Source organism: Macrotis lagotis, chromosome 7 (assembly GCF_037893015.1).
Source record: "Macrotis lagotis isolate mMagLag1 chromosome 7, bilby.v1.9.chrom.fasta, whole genome shotgun sequence".
In the NCBI taxonomy this organism is placed as follows: Eukaryota; Metazoa; Chordata; class Mammalia; order Peramelemorphia; family Peramelidae; genus Macrotis; species Macrotis lagotis.
The window spans coordinates 64,258,010-64,285,649 of record NC_133664.1 but is presented as its reverse complement, the minus strand read 5'-3'; the positions used below and the strand labels follow the sequence as shown (position 1 = coordinate 64,285,649).

General features: G+C 35.9%; 1 protein-coding gene and 1 pseudogene across 1 annotated transcript in view; both read left to right on the top strand.

Annotated features, from left to right (window-relative positions):
- The window catches only part of PRTFDC1 (phosphoribosyl transferase domain containing 1), a 104,934-nt gene that overhangs the window by 52,200 nt on the left and 25,094 nt on the right, over positions 1-27,640 (top strand). The window lies entirely within an intron of this gene.
- On the top strand, positions 14,890-16,485 carry LOC141493692 (ubiquitin-associated protein 1 pseudogene; annotated as a pseudogene).

Here is a 27,640-nt window from a genome sequence, read left to right as displayed (position 1 = left end):
CTGATCTCCCACAGAATTTGATTTAGCCCCTTTTATCACATTATACCAAATAACATAGTTATTTTTATACATAGCTGCCTTGCTTGGGAATGTGGACCACATCTTGTTATCTTAACAATGACCTTGATGCAGTTGGCATTCTATACATGTTTGCAGCATGAATAAGAAGTCAACTAATACAGATTCCTAAGCATCCTAGCCCCCAGTTTCTTTCTTTTCAACTCTGGGAAAATCCCATTCAAAATTCCCTTTTTATAAACCTTTCCACATTGGAATCTGTGGCCTTTCCTATGTGAGCAAAGCTGCTATCAGCAGTCAGATCCTCCATATTTATTTGCCACTCCTCTTTGATGCCTCAAGGAAGATGATGTTCTATTGATGACCAGATAACAAAATAATAAGTAATTGGCTAAATCTCAAAATCTATAGCTCTAATTCTGTATATAACTAGTTAAAGGGATGATCTCATTAAAAAAAAACAGTCAAACTAAGTTTTAGTGGTTTAGGTACTTTCCTTGTGAACTGTTTTTAAAGTCATGTAAAATTTCTTTCCCAAATATAGAATTACTCTGAAAATTGGGCAAGCTGTGCCAGTCTTTAATTCTCATTGAATATGGCTTTGCAAAGGTGGATTCCATATAATCAATGGTTTGGTAGCTGTTACTTCCCAGTGGCAGCTAAATCCCAGGTTTTAGAAAAATTGAGTAGATTACCTCCTCTAGTTACAAAATGCAAATATTTTCAGATAACAGTTGTGCCAATAAATGTATATAGCTTCATTCTTTACTGTTGTAATATTAGCCCAAACTGGCCCAAGTGAATGGACTCTATAAATAACATTTCCATATAATCCAAAATTTCAGTGTTATACTAAGGAATTCTTCTTTCATCTGTACACACTCCAGGAAGATATATGTGCATTTCTCATCTGAGTTCCAGTGAATTTATCAGAATTAAGGATCTATATTAAATCTTCCAAAGTCATGTTCCATGGACTTAGTAGACCTATGTATGCTAAACCATCACTACAGCAACAAATTGGCTATAGGAAACAGATATTTACAAGCATTTATCCTAAAGATAAATGGAGTATAATATTTCTTTTGATGATTTTGTGGGAAAAATAACAAAACATGACCAATTGGGGCAAAAGAGAAGCAAAGTTAAACATGCAGGAGAACCATGTAGTGATAAAAGAAGAAAAGGAGACAAGAGGATTCTGGTGAATGGAGTTGGAAATGAATATCATATCTAACAGATGTTTTGAGCTTACTATAAAAATAAGTTGTTCTCTGTTTACCACAATGCAAATGAAAAGGAAAAATAATTAAGACTGAATGCTGCATAATTACCGTGATGAAACTTAGCCCCAAAGAAGAGAGGAGAAAATGCACCTCCCTCCTTTCCTTTCAGAGATGAGGACTTTGGTGTGGAACATTGCACACTCAGTCAGACTTTGAGCATGTATTGATTAGTTTCATTGAGCTGCTTTTTCTTTCTCTCTTTTTGTTTAATTCTTTCATACAAAGAATGACTTGAGGGAAGGTAGGAAGAGGGATTTATTTGGAATTGAGAGTGATATAAAAGCAAAAAAATCAATATTTTTAAGCTATTGTGAAAACAAATCTTGATTTCAATGATGATAGTATTAGAGAATATGGTGTACTGAGGCTCCTAATTCTCCTATTCTCCTAATAGAGAGTGAGTCATATTAAGGATACAAATTGCCTTCTCAATAGGATGTGCTTGGGAAAGAATCATAGGACTTAAAGTTTGAAACAGAGATCATCCAATCATAGTATTATAAATATAGAACTGGAAAATACTTCAGAACTAAAGTCGTTCATTTTACAGATTAGGGAACTGAATCCCAATCAGATTAAATAATTTTCAAAAGCCATATAGTTCGTGTAAATTAGATGCGATATGTGAACCCCATTCCTCTGACTGCTGAGTCAGCGTTCCTTCCATTCTTCCATGCTTCCTTTAATTTACAGAAGGGAAGACTGAGTGCCCAAGAGAGAGTGAGTGCTTTCAAGGTCATGCAATAGCTCTGGAAGCACATTTAACCTAATCCTCATTTTATAGGTGGGTTACCTATAAAAAGAGAAATGGCATTACTTGATCAAGGAATCAAACTCAGGTTTTCTGACTCCAAATCCAGTAGTCTTCCTGGCAGACCATATTGCTTCCTTGTAACAGGCTTGAGATTTGAACATGTCTATTTTAACAGTGCTTAATGTTGAAGTGCATTTAAAAAAATAGATTAAGAATTTATTGAATAATATTATATGTTCAGAAAAAATTTGAATACCACAGTATACTCAGAATTTAATAAAATTATCCCATTTATCCAAGAATATAGTTAGAAATCCCCATTAGTCATTAGCATTTTCCAATCCCCTGAGCCAGCTACATGACTCAGCATATCCTTTTTGATATGAATTTCCTCTCTCCTCAGCTTATAAGCATCTTTAGAGCTGATTCTATGTCTCATACATATATGTTTATCTAATAGTTAAAACAGCTGCTAGGTAGCCACTAAGGGCATTCATTCCTTGATTGATCTGTTTAGGGCTCCAACAGTTTGGGGTTCAAGTGTGGACAAGACTTGGCTCCCTACACTGTAACCAACCTGGGGAAATTTGCTTAAATCTTGGACTTGGTTCATGACTAGGAACATCCCAAAATAAGAGAATAAAAAAAGGTTTTCAGTGTATAAAGTGAATCAGGAATGGGATAGCTATTTATTTCCTCTATACAAAAAAATATTTAATAGATTCAAACCCATAAATAGGCCTTGACAGAAAGACTTAATAGGATACTAAATTTTCTAAGTACTCTTACTCTTTCCCTAGAGGTTAAGACTTTAAGCAAAGTATAAAACAGTGCATAGGACTGTTACACCAGCAGTTCTGATTTCATCTCTGCTCTTCACTTTCAAAATAACTCCATCCAGGTTCATGTCTTCTGGAAAACCAGACCAGAAGTTGGTCTCATCTTCCAACTAATGTCCATCCTCTTCCTGGCTGTCAGGGGATACTTCCCAAAATGGGGCAGCATGGTGGTGAAGTCGAATCTAGGTCAGGAGTCGGGAAGACCTGAAACGTATAACTGATTGTGTGTTGCTTCATTTCTATTTGCCTCAGTTTTCTCATTTATACGATGAAATTAATAATAGCACTGACCTCACAAGGTTGCTGTATCAAATGAGATAATATCTGTTGTGTTTAACCCAGTGCAAGTACAGAGCAAGTATTATGTAACTGTTAGCTATCATCATCATCATCATTATTAAATGTATTGTTCAATCATTTTTAAGCTGTATCTGACTCTTCAAAACCTCATTTGAAGTTTTCTTGACACAGATAATTGAGTACCTATACTTCAGAAATAAAGAAAAAGTCAGTGTCTAGAGCCTATGTTTAATGGCTAGAGCACTGACCCTGGAGACAGGAGGGCCTGAGTTCAAGTATGACCTCAGACACTTAATAATTGCCTAGCTGTGGGATTTTGGGTAAGTCACTTACTCCCATTGCCTTAAATAAATAAATATTTTTTAAAAGTCTATGGTTTTAAAAGTCTATGCCTAAATCTTCACCTTGCCTATGCTCACAGCTTGTAATTTCTCCCAGGGTAGGAGTAAGAGCACACCTCCAAGGATAATAATGTTTGTCCTTCATTTTCAAGAAGACCACATCAGAGAGGTGATGCCATGACAAGACCTTCAAGGATAAGCTACAATATTTTTGGCATGTCCCCAAAAAGAAGAGAGGAGAGAGACTGAAGACAGGTCTCTTCCTTTTAAAGATCCAATAAGGTAGTGGCTCTTCCTGTTGAAATTGGCCATTATGAGATTTCTTCATTGTTCCAAAGTGTCTTTTAGCAATGAACTATTATCTCAGAACTAGCCAGTAAAAGAGGCCCAACCCTGTTTTTGAAAGATAGTGATTAGAATAATTTCCATCTTGAGATTTATTGACTATTTCTGATCTCAGAATATCCCAGCAGTCTTTGAAACTATTTTAATTCCATTTTATTTTTTAAAAATTAAGTTTGTGGCAGAAAATATTTTCAAGGGGGATAGGGAGTCATAAACACATCTCCACATATATCCAAGTTTTAAGTTCTTGCCAATATAAATGAGCTCAATAAGAATACAGATTCACTACATCAAAAATATGATCGAGTCATAAAATTCTTGAAGCTGAGAGATTATTGCACAGAAGCAAATGTGGGGAAACTAAGGACAGCTAGGTGGTTCAATGGATAGTGTGGGAGTTGAAGTCAAAACAATGTATCCTCCTGAGTTCAAATCTGGCTTCAGACACTTACCAACTGTGTGACCCTGGTCAAGTCACTTAACCTTGTCTGTCTCAGTTTCCTCATATGTAAAATGAGCTAGAGAATGAAATGGCAAATCACTCCAATATCTTTGCCAAGAAAATCCCAAATGGAGTCACAAAGACTTGAACACAATTGAAAATGACTTTATAGGGGTGGCTAGGTGGTGCAGTGGATAAAGCACCGGCCCTGGAGTCAGAAGGACCTGAGTTCAAATCTGGCCTCAGACACTTAATAAATTACCTAGCTGTGTGGCCTTGGGCAAGCTACTTAACCCCATTGCCTTGGGAAAAAATGAAGTGAAGGGAAGTCCACCAGATATGATGATGATGTTTGTCTTTCATACTCGAAGAAAACCATGACATCAATCTAGTAATGCCATGATATGCATGTGAATTGGATTTCAGTGAGGGGTGCTGTGCTAAGTCACCAGCCTCACTTTCTCCTTGAGAGCCATATGGGCCAGTGACTAGATGTAAAATAGGACAATTGGAGATAGTGCCAGGCAATCAGGGTTAAGTCTCTTACCCAAGGTCACAAAGCTAGTTCCTACTGACTTCAGGGATAGTACTCATCTCATTGTGTCATGAAGCACTCTTAATCAGATTTAGTAAAAGACTAATCAGCTACATACCTAAAGTTTCCAAATTTTGCTTTCTATGAAGCTGCTTTAGTCTGGATAATATAGATGTCCTTTAAATCCAAAGCCCCCAAACAGTGTGGTTTGTGAATTAATTTTGGAAATTTCAATATAGATTCATTCCACAGAATGCCTAGAGGCAATCCATTTAGTTGAAAACACAAAGACAGTGATGAGAAGCAACATTCTAGAGCTCTTCAGGGGGACATGGACTTTCATGTAGCTGTAAAAACCAATAAATTTCAGGAGGTTCCTAATTAAACATGAACTCCTTGAGAGACAGGGACTGCCCTCCTTTTCTGCTTAGCAGACTATAGGAAAATTATAAGCACTTATTCATTCATGTATTACCCCTAGGGTCAAATCAAATTCCTTTGTTTAGCTTTTACACACACAACCTGGATCCAACCTACCTATCTTATAAACAACTTATTATAAACAACTATCCTAGGGGCAGGGAGGTGGTGCAGTGGATAGAGCACTGGCCCTGGAGTCAGAAGTACTTGAGTTCAAATCCGGCATCAGATACTTAATAATTACCCAGCTGTGTGGCCTTGGGCAGGTCACTTAACCCCATTGCCTTTGCAAAAAAATAAAATAAAAAAAACCAAACAACTGTTCTTCACAGTGGCCTTCTCCCTGTTTCTTACATACTACATAACATTTCCAATCTCCATGCCTTTTAGAATGTCCCTAATGCTTGGTATACACACTTGTTTCAACCATGCTTTCCTTTGAAATTCAGTTCAAACTGATGTTCTAAATGAAATCTTTTTTTTGATCCTTCAAGTTGCCTCCTCTTAACCTTGTATTTTATGCATTTGTTAGATAAATAGAAAGATATATGATAGGTAGATAGATAGATAAATAGATAGGTGATAGAGAGATAGATAGTAGATAGATGATGGATGGATGGTTGAATAGATAGGTTAAATAAATAGAAGATAGAGTAATAGATATAGATAGATGATAGATAATTAGACAAAATGGTTAAAAAGAATAGAGTGATAGAGTGATGGAGAGGTAGATTGAATAGACATGTGTTGGAAAGATACAGATAGAATAATAGATGATAAACAGAATGATGCAGTGGGAGTGATAGAGTGATAGTCTCTACTTATAAACGTGCATTATTGTCTCTCTGATTAAAAAAGCAAGCTTCATGATTTCATGGATCATTTCTTTTTTTTTTAATTTTTACATTCCCAATTTTTAGCACATAGTAGGAACTTAAATGTTTGAGGAAAAGATTGATTACTCATATCCTTGCTTGCTGAGTCAGTAAGCAATCTAAGTATAAAAAGTTCTTAACTAGCATCTCATTTAGAATGCTAGGCTATTTCTGGTTGCTTAGCTTCACATCCATAGTCCCTGGCCCGTAGGAAGCACTTAATAAATGTTTATTGACTTGACTTTTAAAGAAGGAATCACGAATTGCTAAATCAGATCTAACACATGTTTACTTTCAGTGGTTGATTATTACTCATTGATTGAGTGAGTATAGTGGAAAGAGAGTTCTGGCTTTAGAGCCAGAGGGCCCAACTCCTGAATGACTATGGGCAAGTCTCTGCCTACCTGTGCCTCAGTTTGCTTCTCTCTAAAGTGAGAAACTTGGGCTAGCTGAACTCTAAGATCCCTTTTAGCTTTAAAGCTATGGTGTGGTTATCTCTCTCTGCTCTAGCCCTTCAGTGTCCATCTAAGGCTGCAGTATCTCATTTCCTCTAGAGTCCCTGAGCTTCCTTTATGCCACAATTAAAGAATCATTTATTAAAGAATAATAGGCACACTAATGGAGACCAGATTCTGTTTGTATAATATGAACAGACAGATGTGCATTGTTTTGTGCTACTTTTAGATGAGCATTACTATTTACAAGAAATTTTCCTGAGACCACCCAACTCATTTCACAAGGAGTCTCCAGCTACTTCGAAGCCCAGGCCTCCAAAGAGAAAATTTAATAGCTCATTGCCCCACCCAGTTCTGAAGACATGACTTAATCTTGAAAGAATTAGCAATCCTCTCCTGCCAATCAACATTCTCAAATGAAGTATCCTTTTTTATTTGGAAAAATAAAGGTGACTTGGGAACCAATACAGAATACAGTCAGCAATGATAGTGAACTCTCCCAACATTCCCCTCCAAACAATTTCAAAATAACTCCTCAAATCATATTTTAGAGCAGCAACCAACAAGAGGTCAAAGTGAGATATTATTCCTACTTAAGACAACTTAAAGTTCAACAGGAGAGGTCTGTGACATGGCAGGGGGGGCAGGCCCAAAATAGAAAGAGAACCAGTGGGGAAACCTTAAAAGCCATTACAGTAGCAGCAGCAGCAGCTTTGGGGGCTTTCAGCCCTTAGACATGCTAGGTTGCAGTTCTAGAGCAGAGAAGAGCATTTCTCATCATTCACAAGGGTTCAGGAGACCTGACTGCCATTCAAAGGCAAAAGGAGGACTAGTTCTTGTAGGTGCAGGGAAGAAGGGATCTTTCTGAGTAAAGAACGGAGAGCAATGACCATACTTCTCCCTAAATCATAGAAACCTTGAAAGGCAGCTAGGTGGCACAGTGCATTGAGCCTTGGAGTCAGGAGGACAGGAGTTCAAATGTGACCTCAGACATTTGACTCTTACTAGCTGTATGATCTTGGGCAAATCACTTAATCCTAATCACCTCGAATCTGGAGCCATCTCCAATTGTCTTGATTCATATCTGGTCACTGAACCCAGAGGGCTCTGGAGGAGAAAGTGAGCCTGGTAACTTAGCACAGCATCCCTGTCACTCAAATCCCATTCATGTGCTTGTCATGGCATCACTTCCCTGATATTGTGGACTTCTTTGAAAATGAAGGACAAATATTATTACAAACCTTGAAAGTACCAACAACTTATACACACAGAAGAGCTTTTATAATAAAGGGGAAAATAGGAGAGGGTGTTGGGCAATGTTTGAACCTCAGTCTCATAGGCATTGATTTAAAGAGGAAGGAATATGTAGATATACTCAGTTGGATAAAGATATCTATTTTATCCAAAAGGAAAAAGGGAAAAAGGGAATAGGAGTTATGGGAGGGGAGAATAATAAAAGTATTGAGATTAAGAGAGACGGTGGCCAGAAGCAAAACAGATTAAACAGAAAAAAATAGCATGGAGGGAAATGCTCTGTAAACATAACTGAGAATGTGAATGCGTTGAACTCATCCATAAAACAGAAGCACATAGCAAGAATGGATTACAAAATCTAACAACGTTGTTAACATGGGATACAATTGAAACAGAAACACACAGAAAATTAAAATAAAAGGCTCAAACAGAATCTATATTTCTTCAGATGAAGTAAAAAAGGCAAAGATAGCAATCATGATCTCAGACAAAGCTTAAACAAAAATAAACCTTATTAAAAGAGAGAATCAGGGAAACTACTGTTTACTAAAAGGTACCATAGACAATGAAGTAACATCAAAAAAATTTTACAGCAAATTTCTCTGATAAAGGCCTTATTTCTATATATTTCCATATATATATATACATATATATATATATGGAACTATGTTAAATTTCTAAAAATAAGAGCCATTTCCCCCAATTGATGAATTACCAAAGAATATGATCCAGCAATTTTCAGAAAAAAAAATAAAAACTAGATGTAGTCATATGAAAAAAATCACTATTGATTGGAGAGAGGAAAATTAAAGCAATTCTGAGATACCACTTCATACTTAAAAGAAAAAACATGCTGGAAAGGATAAGGGAAAATAGGTACACTAATAAAGTATTGGTGGAGTTGTGAACTGGGCCAAACATTCTGGAAAATAATTTGGAACTCTGCTCAAAGGTTAGATACTGTGCAAACCTTTTGATCCAGCAATACCACTACTAGGTCTGCACCCCAAAAGAGACTAAAGAAAAAGGAAAAGAATCTATATGCACAAAAAAATTTATAGTAACTCTTTTATGGTGGCAAAGGATTGGAAATTGAGGGAAGGCTTATCAATTGGATGTGACTGATCAAGCTATGGTATATGATTGTGATAAAGTACTATTGTACTATAAAAAAATGACAAAGGGACAGTTTTCTGAAAAACATAACAAGACTTATATGAGCTGATTCAAAGTAAAATAAGCAGAACCAATTCATGGCTAATATAGAAATATGTTTTGCATGTTTTCAAATGTATAACATATTATTTGCTTGCTTTCTCAAAGGGTGAGGAAGGGGGAGAGAAAGAGAATTTGGAACTCAAAATTTTAAAATAAAATAATTTTTAAAATAATGAAAATTTTTATAATTTTATTTATTTTGAATTTTATAATTTTCCCTTTATCTTGCTTCCCTCCCCTACCCCCTGTTAGTCTTTACATTGTTTCCATGGTATACATTGCTCCAAATTGAATGTGATGAAAGATAAATCATATCCTTAAGGAAGAAACATAAAGTATAAGAGATAGCAAGATCAGACAATAAGATATCAGTTTTTTTCCCCTAAATTAAAGGTATGGTCCTTGGTCTTCATTCAAACACCACAGTTCTTTATCTGGATACAGATGGTATTCTCCATTGCAGATAGCCCAAAATTGTCCCAGATTGTTGCACTGATGGAATGAGCGAGTCCATCAAGGTTGATCATCACCCCCATGCTGCTGTTAGGGTATACAGTGTTTTTCTGGTTCTGCTCATCTCACTCAGCATCAGTTCATGCAAATACCTCCAGGCTTCCCTGAATTCCCACCCCATCTGGTTTCTAATAGAACAATAGTATTCCATGACATACATGTACCACAGTTTGTTAAGCCATTCCCCAATTGATGGACATTTACTTGATTTCCAATTCTTTGCCACTACAAACAGGGCTGCTATGAATATTTTTGTACAAGTAATGTTTTTACCCTTTTTCATCATCTCTTCAGGGTATAGACCCAGCATTAGTATTGCTGGATCAAAGGATATATACATTTTTGTTGCCTTTTGGGCAAAATCATGAATTTTTTAATGAAACAAATAATCTGGTAGTTCTATTAGGAGCTTTGGGGTTAAAAATATGGATGCAGCAAATGAAATAATTGGTAAACAATCTTTACTTCTCCCTAGTTTTTTTCTCTTTTCTAATTGGTTTTTCACATAAAAGATCCCTTTTCTGCTCAACTATGTATTGTGCCTAAGAATCCTGATTAATAATCTAGAAAATCAAGATCATTGAACTAGAGGTAGAAGAGACTTCAAAGAAAATCTAGTCCAACCTTTCCCATTGTATTTTACAGATGAGGAAATTGAGGTAAAATTATTTTACTTGTTTACTTTTTTATGGCTCCTGTCACTTTGATCACTAATTCATTCAACACTTTATTATTATTGTTTTTAATTGTGTTATATCTTTTATCTTTATTTCCAAAGATATCCTTCCCCCTTTAGCAAAAAAGAGTACCTCAAAAAAGAGAGTTGAGGTGAGGAAGTAGTCAAGCAAAACTAATTAACACTATGATGGAGCTGAACATTATATACAGTACTTCACACTTAAGTTACTCTCCTCTGCAAAGAAGAGAAGGAGGTTCATTACATCATCTCTTCCTCTGGGCCAAGAATATGCATTATAATTAGACTATAAAATTTCATGTTTTTGCTCTTATCATTTATAGTTATAATTGCCATGTATGTTCTTTTCCTGATTCTACTTACTGTAAGTTACATCAGTTCTGACAATTTTCTTCATGCTTATCCGAATTCTTCATAGTCTTCATTTTTGACAGCTCAACAATATTCCTTATATCCACTTGCCAGAATTTGTTAAATCTATACATGCATACATATATATATTTGCATGTGTTTGTATTATGTATATGTATATATATTATGTATACATATATATGTATGTGTGTATGAATGTCATTGTATGTATAGATCAGAGATGCCTAATAGGTGACTGGGAACAGCATTGCTATCCTGAATGCCACCCAATTAGATTAAAATGTAATTGGGAAATAGTAACAAAATAAAAATTTAATAAAACATAGAGGATGATAATTTATGGTATTATACAGTGATTCTTATATATGGATTAGCACCCAGTTTCTATTTGAGTTAGAAACCACTGATAAAATTGACAATTACTTTGTTACCAGTTCTTTGCTACTAAAAAAGTACTGCAGTTAATAATTTGGTGTATTTAGAACTCATAGTTTTTGTCATTTGCCTCCTTGGAATCTATGTACCAAAAGAAGATCTTTCAGGCAAAGCATATAGATTTTCTTGTCATAATCCTAAAGTGATTTCCAGAATGATCATACAGTACCAGGAGGCAGTAGGTAGAGAGCTTTGACATCTAGAGGACCTGGAATCAAAAGCTGGCTTTGTCACTTGTTACCTGTGTGATCCAAGATGAATTAATAAACCTTTCTAGGTCATTCCTCCAACTCTAGATTTTATGATTCTGATTTCATTAGTATGCTTTTTGATACAATAAAAAAAGGTAAGTTATTACAATAGACTCAGTCAAAGAATGCTCATAATAACTAGGAATTCAGCAGTCCTCTAATCCATCCCTTCGTGTTTCAGATGAGAAAACCGAGAGAGTTCATTCAGACTCACATAACTGGGAGGTCACTGAGGTCACAGAGGATATGATTTGACCCAGTCACACATATGCACAAAACAATCCATCTAAAGGCTAGAGTCTAAAGAATGAATGGATCAAACAACAACTTATAGAAAGAATTATGTTATCCTAGAGAATGACAACAATGAAGCAACATACTAAAACCTATGGGATTATAACTTTGAATGTGAATGGGATAAACTCTCCCTTAAAATGTAAGCAAATAGTAGAGTGGATGAAGAACCAGAATCCTACAATATACTGCCTACAAGAAACGGTAAAAAGTTGGAGCAAAATATATTTTGCTTCAGCTGAAGTGAAAAAAGCAAGGGTAGCAGTCCTTATCTCAGACAAAGCAGCTGCCAAAATAGATAGTGTTAAAAGAGATAGGGAAGGAAACTATATCCTCCTAAAAGGTACCATAGACAATAAAGTTATTTCAATACTGAATATATATATATATATATATATATATATATATATATATATATATATATATATACTCACACCCAATGGGATAGCATCCAAATTCTTAGAGGAGATGCTAAAAGAACTACAGGAAGACATAGATAGCAAAACTCTACTAGTGGGAGACCTCAACCTCCCACTCTCAGATCTAGATAAATTAAATACTAAAATAAACAAGAAAGAAGTTAAGGAGGTAAATAGATTGTTAGGAAAAACTAGATATGACAGACTTATGGAGGAAATTGAATGGGGATAGAAAAGAATATACCTTTTTCTCTGCTGTACATGGCACTTATACAAAAATTGACCATGTACTAGGGCATAAAAACCTAATGATAAACTGCAGAAAAGCAAAATAGTGAATACATTTTTCTCAGATCACAATGCAATAAAAGTCATATGCAATATTGGGCCAGGGAGATATAGACCTAGAACTAATTTGGAACTGAATAACCTCATTTTAAAGAATAAGTGGATATAAGCTAGAGTCACCAGAATGCTTCATTAATACATTGTGGTTTGATTTGATTAAAGAAAATTATGGATTTTATTCCAGTAACAAAATATTTGGCTGAGATGTTACTGTCTATACCCCATCTATTTCATAGGGTCTTGGCAAATACTAGTTTTTAAGACAATAATAGCTCCCTTGTCCATATCATCTCAAGATCTGCAAAACACTTTTCTCACAATACTATGAGTTAAGTAGTATAAATATTTCCCAAATATTTTTACAGATGAGGAAACTAAGGCTCAGTGAGGTTAAATAACTTGCCCAAGGTCACACAACTATAAGAATTCAGTTTTGAAATTAGGTCCTTAGGGGTTCTAGGTGGCACAGAAGATAGAGTCTTCTCTGGAGTCATGAGGACCTGAGCTCAAATCTGATCTCAGACAATTAATACTTACTTAATTGTGTGATCTTGGACAAGTCACTTTAACCCATTGCCTTGCAACGCCCCCCCCCCAAAATAAAAGAAACTAGGTCATTGACTTCAAGTTTTTCCACAAAGCCTAGATTATTCTCTTATACATGCAGATGGGTGTCATATCTTAGGTGAGTTCTTGATTATTCATGGAAGTCTTACTTTTAAGTCTTTATTACATAATTAGTTAAAGAAAGACCTGAAGTTGTACATGGACTAAAGTTCATTATGCTTTATTTTTACTCCAAATTTCCCAAGAGGCAGTCTTTTAAATTTAAAAGTTAATTATTTCTACCCTTATCCTGACCCCACAACTTCTCAGGAAAAAATGGAGCAGTATTTTGCATTGCTCTGAGAGATGATGCTTTTCACTTTTAACATAGAATGAGAAATAAGCAAGCATTTTGGGCAAACAGGAAGCTGGATAATTTTTCCAGTTCCTACTTAGCCAGGTTTGTAATGGTTTAATTGGTATATGTTTTCAAGACATGTTTTCAAGACAAAGATGGACATGATGAAGTTAAAAGGGATTGGTTAAGCAGATCACAAAAAGAGTCGTTATTTGAATTACTTGGAATAAACCATTGATATATTTCATTTTGTGACAGTATTGCTCAGGAATATATACTTCAGGGAGCCTAGGTGGCGCAGTGGATAGAGCACCGGCCCTGGAGTCAGGAGTACCTGAGTTCAAATCCAGCCTCAGACACTTAATAATTACCTAGCTGTGTGGCCTTGGGCAAGCCATTTAACCCCATTGCCTTGCAAAAAAAAAACAAAACTAAAAAAAGAATATATACTTCATGAGTAAAAGTATATATGACACTAGACTAGTTCAGAAAAAGTATTTGTTGACTGCCTGAATGAAGCCAGATTAAGTGGTTTCAATACCATTACTTCTCTCTCAGTTGAGTGCTTGATTTGTTGCTACATACACATTTTTATTACTTTCTTTGTTGTTAAGAATGGTTTTTATTTCATGCAACTGTGTAAAATAACTTTTAAAAAGAATACTATTAGAGCTATTCCAGAGGTGTGGGGAATTCAAATATTTCATGAATATTTAAATCCATAATAAAACAATCAAATTCCCCCCCCAAATAAAAGCAAAATAAAAGAAAGTGTGATTGAAAGTATAAAACTGACAAACTATTGCTGTGAAAGACTGTCAAAGTGGCCTGGCAACCTGGAGAACTTGTTCCTGATACTTCTAGTGTGGCATAGGCATCATGAATTTGGAAGAAGGAAAGAGAGAAAGAGAAAGAAAGAGAGTAGCAAAAACCTAAAAACGAAACAAAACAAACCAAAATGGGGCGGCTAGGTGGTGCAGTGGATAGAGAACCGACTCTGGAGTCAGGAGTACCTGAGTTCAAATGTGGCATCAGATACTTAATAATGTGGCCTTGGGCAAGCCACTTAACCCCATTGCCTAGCAAAAACCTAAAAACCAAAACAAGAGAGAGAGAGAGAGGGAGAGAGAGAGAGAGAGAGAGAGAGAGAGAGAGAGAGAACAATGAAACAGAAAAAAAAGAAAAAGGAAGGAATATTCCTGTCACAGAGAACTCAAGAGAAAGACAAATACTAAAGACTGGCGTGGGGTGGAGATGGAGGGCAGAATTGGAGTATTCTTGATTGATGAAATTTATTTTTTTCATTCAAGATCATAGCAAAACTATTATCAGAAGTAATCTATAAGATGAAGGGAGGCAGAGGAAGGAAGGAAGGAAATACACAATATGGTGATGGTGGTGGCAATAACAGTGGTACTTGTGCCCAGAGAGGGCAGAGCTGGAGGTGGAGCTGCTCATGCTTCCTAAGGACTGCTGTAAGGGCAGTGGGGACAGAGTCAGACCATTTGGTTCATGGTGAGTGGTGATGCCTTTCAACATTTCAAGTCTCAGCAGCAGCCACACTCAAATTCTCAATGACTTCTAAGAAATTCAGTTCAGATTTTCATGAGACTTTCAGTTACCTTGATGATGTCCATCCAAAACACCAGCTAAAGTTGGCCTGCCTATTGAATTCTCCTTTGCTTGGTTGTTTACAAGCTGTCATAGAAATACAATATGATTTTTTCTTGGGGGAAAGAAATCAAATGGGCAGAAGATCTTAAGAAAATAAATGGGAAACTGAGTAAAAAAACTGAAGAAACAGAAGCCAAAGTGGATTCCAAGAGTGGTCTATAAAGTGACAGAAAAGTGGGTTTCTCAAAGACATACTGCCTGACCACAATGATACCTCCTATTAACCTGATCCTGGATAGCTTACAGCACAAATATATTCTCACCACAGCTGTGTTAGCAACAGTGCCATAAAACAAGGTTTTCAGCTCACCCCATATGAAGGCAAACTTCGACTTCACTGACTCTGAATATGAAGAGAACCTATTTGATAACATGGAATTAAAAAATATTGATGATTAAAAAGAACTGAGAAATAGTCTTATTGGTACAACTAGGCCCATTGTGGCCCAGATCTTAGATAATAACTTACCTCAAAGAGGGTCTGAGTTTGTGTTGCAGGACCAGGAAGTCTTGGCATACCTGGAAAGAACTGCACTGGATTTCAAACCCTTTCACAAACCCAATGGCTTTATCACTTTATCATAGTTATTGTGAAATTACCATGGTCATTATGCAAAGTTGTCACTGTCTTCCAAAGTGTTCTTCCCTCCTATCATTGCTGTGAGCAATATCAAGTCTCTTTCCCCAAACTCAACTCAGATAACAGGGAACAGAAAACAGCAAAACTTGCAAGTTCTTCTCACAGTTCCATTTGCCTCTGCAATGGTCCTTTCTTGAATTCCTAAAAGTCTTGCTCCCAGAACAATGATCATTGGAGACCTTGGGGTGGGTCTTTCAGTTTTAAGTTTAGACAGTGGCAAGGAAACACCAACACCATCCCCTTCATCCCAAATACCTCCCTTGTCTGTTGTGTCAATATGTACAGAAGAGCCATCACTTACAAAAACAATGCTGATGGTCAGTCCTCACAATGTTGGGACATCACAAGTACCAACACCACCTACTGTCCCCAGGGTTCAAGTACACCAAACTATCTGGACTACAAGCAATGTCAGCCAGTGAATGGTAATATGTGGAGACAGTGGTAAACATGATCTACTCATATGATTGCATCTTGAAAGCCATGAAAGAAGAAAGGAGTAAATATAGAGAGTTCTTGACTATGTGCACATGGACAACTCTTTGTAAAGGGCTTTGATCCCAATCTGATAGAAGAAACTTTGGAAATGTACCAGTGATCAGAGGAAATGACAGCATTTCTTCAGTTAATGAACAAATTTAAGGAAATGGGCTTTAAACTGAAAAACATTAAGGAAATTTTATTATTTCACAACAACAACAACCAAGATAATGCATCAGAAGACCTCATGTCTAGGGCAGGAGATAGCTGAGAATAGGCCCCCGGCCCACCTCCACCATACCACAGAGTATCGCACCCTTCCAGAAGGCCCCAAGTATTCCCATCAATCCCTGGAGGCCCCCTCCCCCTTCATTAGCTTCACATTCTCTTTAGCAAGAAGAGAGAAGGAAGAAGAGTTGTTTGGGGTTTCTTGTTGGGGGTGGGAGGACAAGAGACAGGAGGAGTACACATTGATCTGTGTGAGTCTGATCCCTATGGGAGTAGGGAGGAGGAAGAGAAAACATAAGAAATATAGAGTCCTCTAAATCCTGCCCTGGGCAGGGTTTTATTTGTATTTTGAGAAGTGCCCTTCCCAGCATAGCCCGAATTTTTTTCTGGGGAACTGTACATATATTCAAGACCAAATATGTGACTGTGTTCTTTCACCCTTGCCATAAGCAGGAGATATAGAGGTGTTCTGGAGTTCCCTATGAGAATCTTTTGAGGTGGTCATTGCTGTTTGATCAAAACATCCCTCTCTTTTATACTGGCTGAGCTGAAATCCCTATCTAGTGCAAAGAAAGGGTTTTTAGGTTGTTTATTGATCTTAAGGTTTTTTCCTTGTTAGATTTTTAGTGTACCACTGTTTCCTAACTTTTTAAAGGCATGAAGAATGCCATTGTGTTTACCCACACTCAGCATCTATAGTCCCTAGCAACCTTCCCAGGCTTTAAGTTCCCAGTTTAGGAAACTGTTCAACTGACACTTTAACTTGTGTGTGATATAGGAATTTCTTTGCAAAAGGGGTTGGAGGTAATGAGCCCACAATCCATTAGTCCAACTCCTAATTCACAGCTTTATTTCAGTTTTACTTTCCACATCATTCTTGGGGGATAGACTCACTTTTAGAATGATATGTTTGGTAACATCTAGTAACAGAAATCCATCTCTCTGATTTGTTTCGTATTATGTTGTATATTGTTAAAGCTCTAAATTTTTTTTAAAAAATGTCCTGATGAATCTAAAGTAATTTGCTAATTCTTGATTCTTAAGAAAAAAATTAAAAAAATAAAAGTTTCAAATTTTTTTTGGGAGGGGCAGGGGCAAGGCAGTGGGTTAAGTGACTTGCCCAAAGTCACAGTTAGGTCATTATTATGTGTCTGAGACTGCATTTGACCTCAGGTCCTCCTGACTCCAGGGCCGATACTTTATACACTGCACCATCTAGCTGCCCCTCAAAGGTTTAAAAAATATGAAATAGTCTATCAGATGTGTCCAACCCATACATGCAATGCTCAGAGTCCATTCATGCAGCTTGGTACACATTGGAACCCATTACCCATTGGTAATAACTACCCATTGTAGTTACAAATAAACATTGAACTCTATTTGTGACCCTTGATAGGAGTTTGTTGGGCAATATGACCCATGAAGATGAACTTAAGAATCTTATTTGTCTACAAAAAACTTCTCCAAAAAAATGTCTGGTTCTTTTAAAATTTCAAATGGCCCTGGGAGTCTTGCCCATGTTGGGGGAATGATGACATCTGATAAATATATTGCTATATTAAAAAGCAGACTCGTTTCAGAATTGTAAACATTCCCAAATGAAAGTGGAGTGTTGCAACATGACCTTATATCTTACCACAAATCATGATAGATAAGAAATATATCCAAGGGATGAGGATAAACATATTTATGAGTGGGCTGGAAACTTACCTGATTTAAACCCTATTGAAAAACTTATGAGCTGTAACTAAGGTTAGATGTGGAAAAAAGGACTATTTCCCAAAAAAATGCTTAATAACCAATGGGATGAATAGTTTCATGAAAAATGAAGGAAACTGTATTGATCTTGTGAATTCAACTTCTAAGTAAAACAAGAGATTATAGTCAAAGGACATATTATATATAAAAAGGTTTATATTTTTTAAACTGTCAAGTTTATTGTTATCAATATATTTAATTATTTTATTTTGTCCCAGTTAATTAGCACACAACTGAAAGGAGTATCAAATCTAGGGTATGAACCTAGGTGACTCCTAAATCACTATCTTAGGGCCAACTCTCCATGCTTTCTTGCTTTCCTCCATAACTACAGATAATGAAAAGTTGACTATCTGAGATTTTGATACCATCTATCCTATGCTCCTAACTCTATAGAGGTGAAGAGACCTTAAAAGTCATCTAGTCCAAACCCTTATTTGAAATTCTAATTTCCACTGATGCCCAGATGGGTCAAATGATTGTCCCCAAACCACATAGGCTGTAAAAAATGAGCATTCAAACTCAGATTCTATGATTCTAAATTCAGTGCTCTTTTCATTGTAGCTTGATGCTAATCTTAGTTACAACTATAGTCCTTAATTAGAAGAAAGCATTTATTTTGAGTTATTTAAGTTAAAAAATGAGATAGAGAGGAACACAGGAAGTAAAATGGGTAATTTGATTATATGAAACTAAAAATTTTTTACACAAATGAAATCAATGCAATCAAAATTAGAAAGCAGGAAACTTGAAGGAGGAAGGGGGAATTTTACAATGAGTTTCTCTGATAAAGGCCTAATTTCTCAAATATTTAAGGAATTGAGTCAAAATTTTTAAAAATGAAAGCATTCCCCAAACGAGCAATAGTCAAAGAATATGAATGGGCAGTTTTCAGAAGAAGAAGAAATCAAAACTATCTATAACCATGTGAAAAAATGCTTTAAATCACTCTTGATTAGTGAAATAAAAATTAAATCAACTCTGAGTACCACCCCACCCTATTCAATTATCTAACATGAGAGAAAAGGAAAATAATAAATGTTGGATGGAATTTGGAAAAATAAGGACACTAATGTACTGTTGGTGGTGTTGTTAACTGATCCAATCATTTTAGAGAACTACGTCTCATGAGTTATAAAACCATGCATACTCTTTGACCCAGTATCTTAAAAAGATCAATAAAAAAGGGAAAGGATACACACATGTATGTATTTATGTGTGTATGCACACATCCATATATTCATATCACCTCTTCTTGTGGTGGCAAAGGATTGGAAATGGATGAAGGGCCCTTCCACTGGGGAATGACTGGATAAGTTGTAGTATATGATTGTTGATGGAATACCATTGTGCTATAAGAAATGATGAAGGGAATAATTTCAGAAAAAACAGGAAAGACATATAAACTGATACAAAATTAAGTGAGCAGAGCCAGCAGAACATTGTAAACAATAACAGCAGTATTGTAATGATGATCAACTGTGAAAGACTTAGCTAATCATTACAATGATCCAAGATAATATGACAGGACTCACAAAGAAAAATGTTCTCTATGTCCAGAGAGAGAACTGATGAACTCTGAGTACAGACTGAAACATACTTTTTTTACTTTATTTTCTTGCTTTTTTTCACACCATGGCGAATGTGGAAATATGTTTTTCATGACTTCATATTTATAATTGATATCATATTGCTTGCCTTCTTAATGGGTAGAGGAAGGGAGAAAACTTGAAACTCAAAATTTTTCAAAATTATTGTTAAAAATAAAGTACAATTATTTTTAAATTAACAACAAGACAAAAAATATGTTCCAAGAAATTTTATGGGGCCTCACTTGTACCAAGACATAGAAGACTTAGTTTTCAGTGGACCTTTTCAGGTCCATCACATATACACAATGAAAAGGTCCAACTTTTTGCACTTTTCACACACAACCTAAACCAAAATAACAACCCCGTCCCAAGGTCTGAACAGAAGGATATCCTGCTACAAGATTCTAAACAAAGTTCAAGTAAAAAAGCAAAGTTTCTTTGTTTTTAGCTGAGTTTCCTTTTTCATTGTGTCTTTAATTACACCAACGGATCATATGGGCCTGATGTATCTTGTCATTCCTTGAAGTCCCTTCATTTTTTCTATTGGCATACAGTTGTACCCAGCTCCTGGCATCACTGATCTCTTTGCCTGACATTTTTTCCCCTGCCTTTCTCATGGAGTAAAGAGTCTTTTTTTATTGGGTAGGGTTCACTCTTGTTCACCCAGGACCTGAGCTTAGTAGGATAGGACCTTGATCACAGTGGCTTAATATATCCCTGTCAGGCCATTTTGTCTTATAGAAAAACTACATCAAAAGTTCAACAAGGAAGACAGCTAGGTGGCACAGTGGATAGAGCACAGTCCCTGGAGTCAGGAGTACCTGGGTTCAAATCCAGTCTCAGACACTTAATAATTACCTAGCTGTGTGGCCTTAGGCAAGCCACTTAACCCCTTTTGTCTTGCAAAAAAAAGAAGTTCAAAATACCTTATGTATGTGACCTACAGACAAACTCACACTTCCTATATACTATTTTAACATTTATTTTCCAGTTAAAATATTAGTTTGGCTTTCTATTTGTATTTTTTAATTTAAATTATAGGTAGCAGATATAAATTTTTACTTGTAGATTTTAAAGATCAAGAGAGTGATTTCTTTTTTAACTTAAAGAAATTTTAAATTAAAAAACCATGACAAATAATCTTCCCCTTTTCAACCTTATATGAAAATGTGCTTTGTACCTCTGTATTGTGTATACATATATACTTTATATATGTACATATAAAATATCACTGCATTTTACATGCATGTATACATTACAGAGGTACAAAGTGATTGCACTATGTATGCACACACATATTTATACACGTTACAGAGAGAGAAAACAAAATTTCAAATATGTGAAGTATATATATACTATGTGTGTATGCATGTATGTGTGTACACATGGATGATTATAGATTATAATTTTCAGTGTTTGTATCTTTTTATGGGAACTCCTTCAATAGAGACTTCCTTCACTGATCCTGATAAGCAACTCATCTCTAACTCAGAATTATCTGGGACATTATGTGGTTAAGAGATCTGCCCACATTCACACAGCTTAATGTGTCATAGTCAGGATCTAAAGCCCAATAGAATAATTAGTTTTTATATGACACTTTAAGGTTTGTAAAGTACTTTACATATGTTATCTCATTTGATCCTCTAAACAACCCTGGGATACAGGTGATACTATTCTCCCTATTTCTTTTTTTTTTTTTGGTTTTTGCAAGGCAGTGGACTTAAGTGACTTGCTTAAGTTTTGGGCTTAAGTAGCACAGTTAATAAGTAACAAGTGTCACATTTGAACTCAGATCCTTCTGACTCCAGATCCAGTGCTCTAACCACTGCACCATCACCACCTGCTAACCTGATTCTCCCTATTTTACAAAAGAGGACATTGATTCTGAGAGAGGATGAATACTTTGCCTGGGGTAGCATGGCTAGCAAGTGTCCCAAAGATTTGAACTTAGGTCTTCCTGACTACAAGTCCAGAACAGTTGCCTCTCAATTGTGACTTTTTGACGCCATGTGGTGATTGTAGACTCTAAGGAATCAGGGGCTTTGTTGCATTCAAACTCCATGTGAGGAAAAACATACTAACGACTAGAACTATCCAAAAGTTGAATGAGCTTATTCAGGAGGTAGTGGGTTCTCTCCTCTTTGTCCCCCCCAACATCCCCTCGTTTGTCTGGTATATTATAAAGAAGACACTTGTTTGGGTATGGCTTGATTGAGGGTAATGAAGATGTCTGAGAACCCTTTTGACTTTTAGATTGTGTGATCCATGATATCACATCGTTGAAGATTCCTTAATTGAACAGAAAGGAAGTTCTCTGTTCTACATCAGATTTGGTTGATTCACTGCTTTGTCCTTAACTTTTCCCATGAAAGGCATTCAAGATCATTTACATTTTGGAATCATTCTACCTTTCTAGTCTTAATTCATATTGCTTTTACCCATGCAATCTATTCTTTAGCCAGACAGAACAAATTCCTTCTTTGCTCATTGATGTTTCCTTTGCCCATAATGGTTGTCTTTTCTATCTTTTGAGTCTTTTGACTTTCTTTGTGTCTCAACACTGAGCCCATGGAGCTTGACAAATAGTAGATTCTTAATACATGTTTATTTGCTGACTGCCTCCTAAAATCCTACCTGTCCTTCAAAGTTGCATTCAAGTGTCAATCCTCCATCAAATCTTCCCCGATCTCCTAGTCAGTAAAGGCTTTTCTTCTTCACTTCAGACCCTTTATGTATTTATCTTGAATCAGGATCTTTTCTCTACTGGTCATATTGTCCCACTACAATACAGATTCCATAAGATCAAATACATTGACATATCTAAATTCTATGTCCACCTCCTAAGCACAATACCCTGTATCCATCCATTTGTTATTCAGTCATTTCAGTCATGTCTGATTCTTAATGACTTCATTCAGAGTTTTTCTAGCAAAGATTCTGGAGAAGTTTGCCATTTCCTTCTCTAGCTAATTTTACAGATGAGGAAACTGAGGCAAACAGGATTGCCCAGGGTCATACAACTAGTGTCTAGAAGATAATTTATAAATGTTTATTTAACTGAATTGAATTCTTCATGTCTGCCTAATTATCCTCAGCTATTTATCTCTATGTATGTTAAATTAATTCTGTCACCTTTGTCCTTTGCGTTTCTTTTTATGATCTCCTTGTCCTGCATTTCTTCTTTAGAATGTCAGTTCTTTGAGAACTGCAGGCTGCAGAAGAGATGGTTTAGGCTTCAGGTAAATAGGAGTTGCTTGGGTGGGGTACTCAGTACTTAAAGTAAATAGCAGAAGGAGTATTAAAGAGGAAATCAATACATATATTCTAATAACAACTTGAGTACAAGCTAGAACAGATTTATCAGAAGCCCTAAAAATGGCCTGAGGTCAGAAAAAAACATGCAAGCAATTACATTTTTAAAAATAGAGGATTAAAGCTGTTAAGTTAGTGACAGGATATTTAATTATACTTAGGAGTGTTTTTCTTTTTGATCTTTGCTGAAATCAGGATATTTCATAGGTTGTAAGTATTATAGAACCATAAAACCTTAGAGGCATCTTGGAGACCATTTGGTCTAACAGCTACCTAACGAAGCAAATTACTTCTACAGTGCCTTTCACATTTGATCATCAAATGCCTTCCTACCTGAAAAACTTCAAAGATAAATAATTTAGTACTTTCCAAAGCGGTTTATTTCATTAAATGACAACTCTTAAATATTAGGAAACTATACCTGGTGTCCCAAAAGTCTTAGTGCAGTTTAAACCCTAATTTAAACAGTAATCTGACATCATTAAATTTCTGCCCTCTGGATCTAGCTATAAAACCAGCCTCATCCTTGTACCAAATGCAAATCCTTCGGGAAAAAAATCTAAGGATATTAACCAATCCCTATTTTCTCAAAAAAAAAAAAAAAAACGCAACAAATTTTCTTACTTCTGGCCTAAAAATTCTCATTCCCTTTATCTGATCTTCAGATGGAATGATATGGCATCCTTTGCCATCTCTGGACACATCTCAACTTACAAAGTAGTACTTATAGTTAAATACAATATTTCACATGCTCTGTAAGCAAATAGTGGAATGAGAGATTGGGGAAGAGGGGATGTTCACTTTCATCATTCATTTTATTAGTCTTTTATTAATGTTGCATATTCTGGCATTAGTTTTTTTTGTCAGTCACATTACACTGTTGATTCATATTGAGTTAAAAAATCCAGTGACTTTCAAGTTTCCCTCATATCCACACACAAACTACTTTTTCCACAATTTTAACTAAGATGTAAGATTTAATCCCTAATTCAATATTATATTGATAGAGTTTTCTATTGTTCCAATAAGACTAGATCTTTGTGAATTCTGATTGTGTCTTTTAAGAAATTAACTTTAGGGGCAACTAGGTGGTACAGTGGATAGAGCACTGGCGCTGGAATCAAGAGAACCTGAGTTCAAATCTGGTTTCAGACACTTAATAATTACCTAGCTGTATGGCCTTGGGCAAGCCACTTAACCCCATTGCCTTGCAAAAAAAAGGAATTAACTTTATCTCCCAGCTTCATGTCATTGAACATCCACTAAGTAGGCTATCTCTGTCTTCATGAAGTTGACTTTTAAGAAGTTAAACTGTACAAAGGCAAGGAAGAAGTCTTGTGACATTCCCTAGAACAACTCCCTCTAAGTCACTACCTACCTGTCTTTGGAATCTGGTCATTCTACCAAATTTTGATTTTTACCTGGTTGTCCCATCTTTCAGTCCTTAAGGATAGAGGGAGAGGCTAGTTCAAATGCTTTCCTAGATATACTTTAAGACATTTCTCTCCTCCATTGGTCTAGTATTTTTTTTGGGGGGGGGGTTTGGATGACAGTAGGATTAAGTGACTTGCCCATAGTCACACAGCTAGGTAAATTTTTTTTTAAGTGTCTGAGTTCAGATTTGAACTCAGGTCCTCCTGACTTCAGGGCCTGTGCTCTATCCACTATGCCACCTAGCTGCCCCTGTCTGGTATTTTTTTTAAATGAGTTTAATCTAATATGACTTTTTAAAAACTATGTTTTATTATTGTCTTTTGTCTTGCACTACAATCATTTCAACACTCTTTCATTCTTAGTGTGTGATAAAGAAAAACAATTAGGGGGCAGCTAAGTGATGCAGTGGATAGAGCATGGGCCCTGGAGTCAGGAGGACCTGAGTTCAAATCTTGCCTCAGACACTTAAGAATTACCTAACTGTGTGGCCTTGGGCAAGCCACTTAACCCCATTGCCTTGCAAAAACCTAAAAAAAACCCCAAACAATTAGGCAAAAACATCTGATTCAGGGATAAAGTGACTAAATCTGTGATAAAGTGATAAAAATTAAATATTAATTTATTTAAATTAAATACTCAATATTCTGTTCTATTAGGCCTCCAATCTTTGTGTCATCCATTTTCTGGTCTCTGGTATCTTTATTGAATTTGTTATTGTTCATTTGTCCAACTCTTCATGATACCACTTGGGTTTTCTTGGAAAAGAGTGGTTCATCATTTCCTTCTTCAACTCATTTTTCAGATGAGGTGAATGGGGTTAAGTGACTTGCCCAGGGTCACATAGCTAGTATGAGGTCAGATTTGAACTCAGGAAAATTAGTCTTCCTGAATCCAGGTCTGCATGCTATCTATCGTGCCATCTAGCTACCTATAAATATATATTTGTATATAAAACATGTATATTAAATATATACATAAATATGTAAATATGTATATTATGTAAAAATATATATACAAGTTCATTAAATATATATGCATGTTGTAGGATGTGCATATATATGAATATATATATGTGTGTGTGTGCTATGCACACATATCTCATGTGTTCCTCACAATAACTCTATGAGGTGAGTACTATTATTATACTCATTTTACATATGAGGAAACTTCAGGTGAGAGGTTAAGTAACTTACTCAGACTCACAGAACTTAAAAGTGTCATAGGGGAGGCTATGTTGCACAGTGGATAGAGCACTGGCTCTGGAGTCAGGAGTACTTGAGTTCAAATCCGGCCTCAGACACTTAATAATTACCTAGCTGTGTGGCCTTGGGCAAGCCACTTAACCCCATTGCCTTGCAAAAACTAAAAAAAAAAAAAAGTCTTAGGCAGGATTTGAATTCAAATCTCCTTGACTCCGAGTCAAGTGAACCACTCTACTCAGTTATTAGGTGTGATATAGAGAGACTGCCTCATTCTTCTGAGTCTGGGTCAGGTATATTGTTCAAGCAGCCTGGAGATCTGGGACGGGCCCAGGTCTAGCTGTTCACCTGTTCACATATAGGCCAAAGTTGATAAGACCAAGAGCAAATAGGAAAGAGATTATGCCAAAGTTCCATAGTGAACTTTAAACTCTTTGAACTGGAACCCACATTCCAGACTGGATTGAATGACTGCCCTAATGATTTCTCTTCATGTCTCCCTGTTGGTATTTGATTTTTACATTTCTTGGAATTTTCTTAATATCCTTGTTTCTTTTTATCTCTATCTTCTCTATTAGTGAATTAAGCTCATAAATATCTGTAGGTCTTGTCAGTAACTATTATGTCTTCCCTTTCTTAAATACTCTAAATTGGCTCCTTTAATAGCCCATCCTAGTGTATTACTCCTCCCAGGAATCAATGTAAAACTCATCAGTCTGTAGTTAGACAACCTACCTTTTCCCCACTTTGAAAACAGTATTTCTGCTTTTCCAGTTTTACATCAGTTGTGTTCTCAACAATTTCTCAGATTACTGACCATGATCCAGCAATCATTTCCATAAGTTCTTTTAGTTCTCTGGGATGGAATTTTGGACCCATTGACTTGATTTAATTGAGACATTCCTTTGCCATTTCACCTTATTTATACTGGGTTAAAGTTCTCTCTTAGTCATTTTTTTTTTTGCTTTATCCTCTCAAGTCTAAAGATCAGTCTCCCTGGTGATGAAAACAGAAGAAAAATAAGCACTGAATCATTGTGTTTTTATCATTCATTATCACCTAAATGTTCTCCCCCCCCCCCCAAACAGCAATTCTATCCTCTTTTTCTTCCCCTTTTGCCCCAAATTGTATTGTTTTTCTAAGGTCCTTTGGATTTCCATAGCATAATAATAAAATTTTTAACTTAGATGTTACCCTTCCAAAAATAGTGTTAATTTAGTTGTCCCTAATTCAATTTCTTTACCTACCCTTTTAAAATCTAAGCTTATCACTATAACCTTGGGGCTGCTATTTAGTAGCAAAAGGTAAAGGAAAGGAAAAGAAAAGCAGTAATGACACTTACCTCTTTCCTTCCACTTAAATCATTTCTCCTTGGGATCCTCCTATTTGCTTAAGCTGATTTTTCCTTTATGAGACCCAGACTGTGGGATCCTGTAAATCTTTTATCTGAATGTTTAAAAAATTAATTCTCCTTAAATAAGCTAAATGTCAAACTGTCTAAAGTTCCCTCTCTCTACCCCTATATCTATTATGAATTCTAAGTTACCAAGGTCATTTTCTCACAATTTCTAATCATTCCTATTTCAACTAGTTCTTTTTCATAGAATACTTTTCTTCTGTCTCTTGAAATGATCAGTAAAGGTAATACAAGATAATCTAGCTTTGACAGAGAAAGATCTCCAAGAGATAGCTGAATTAATTACAACCCTCCAATCACAGCAATAGTCTGCCTACTTTGAGTCCTGAATTAGAAACTGAAAATTCATTTCCTCCATCTCACTAGGTGGTCTCTGGCATACTACCACCAATCTATCACTTCTGTTTTTCTATTATTTCATCTTTATACAAATGTTGTCCACTATGGTTTTTCCTCTCTTGATATGTATAATGTAACTCTGCTGGCCCTTTTATATCTGAACCATTCCTTTTAAACAAGTTAAACCTTTCCATTTTCATCTGAGTTGCATTATAAAAAGTTTCACTGATACCTAAGAAGGCACTCTGG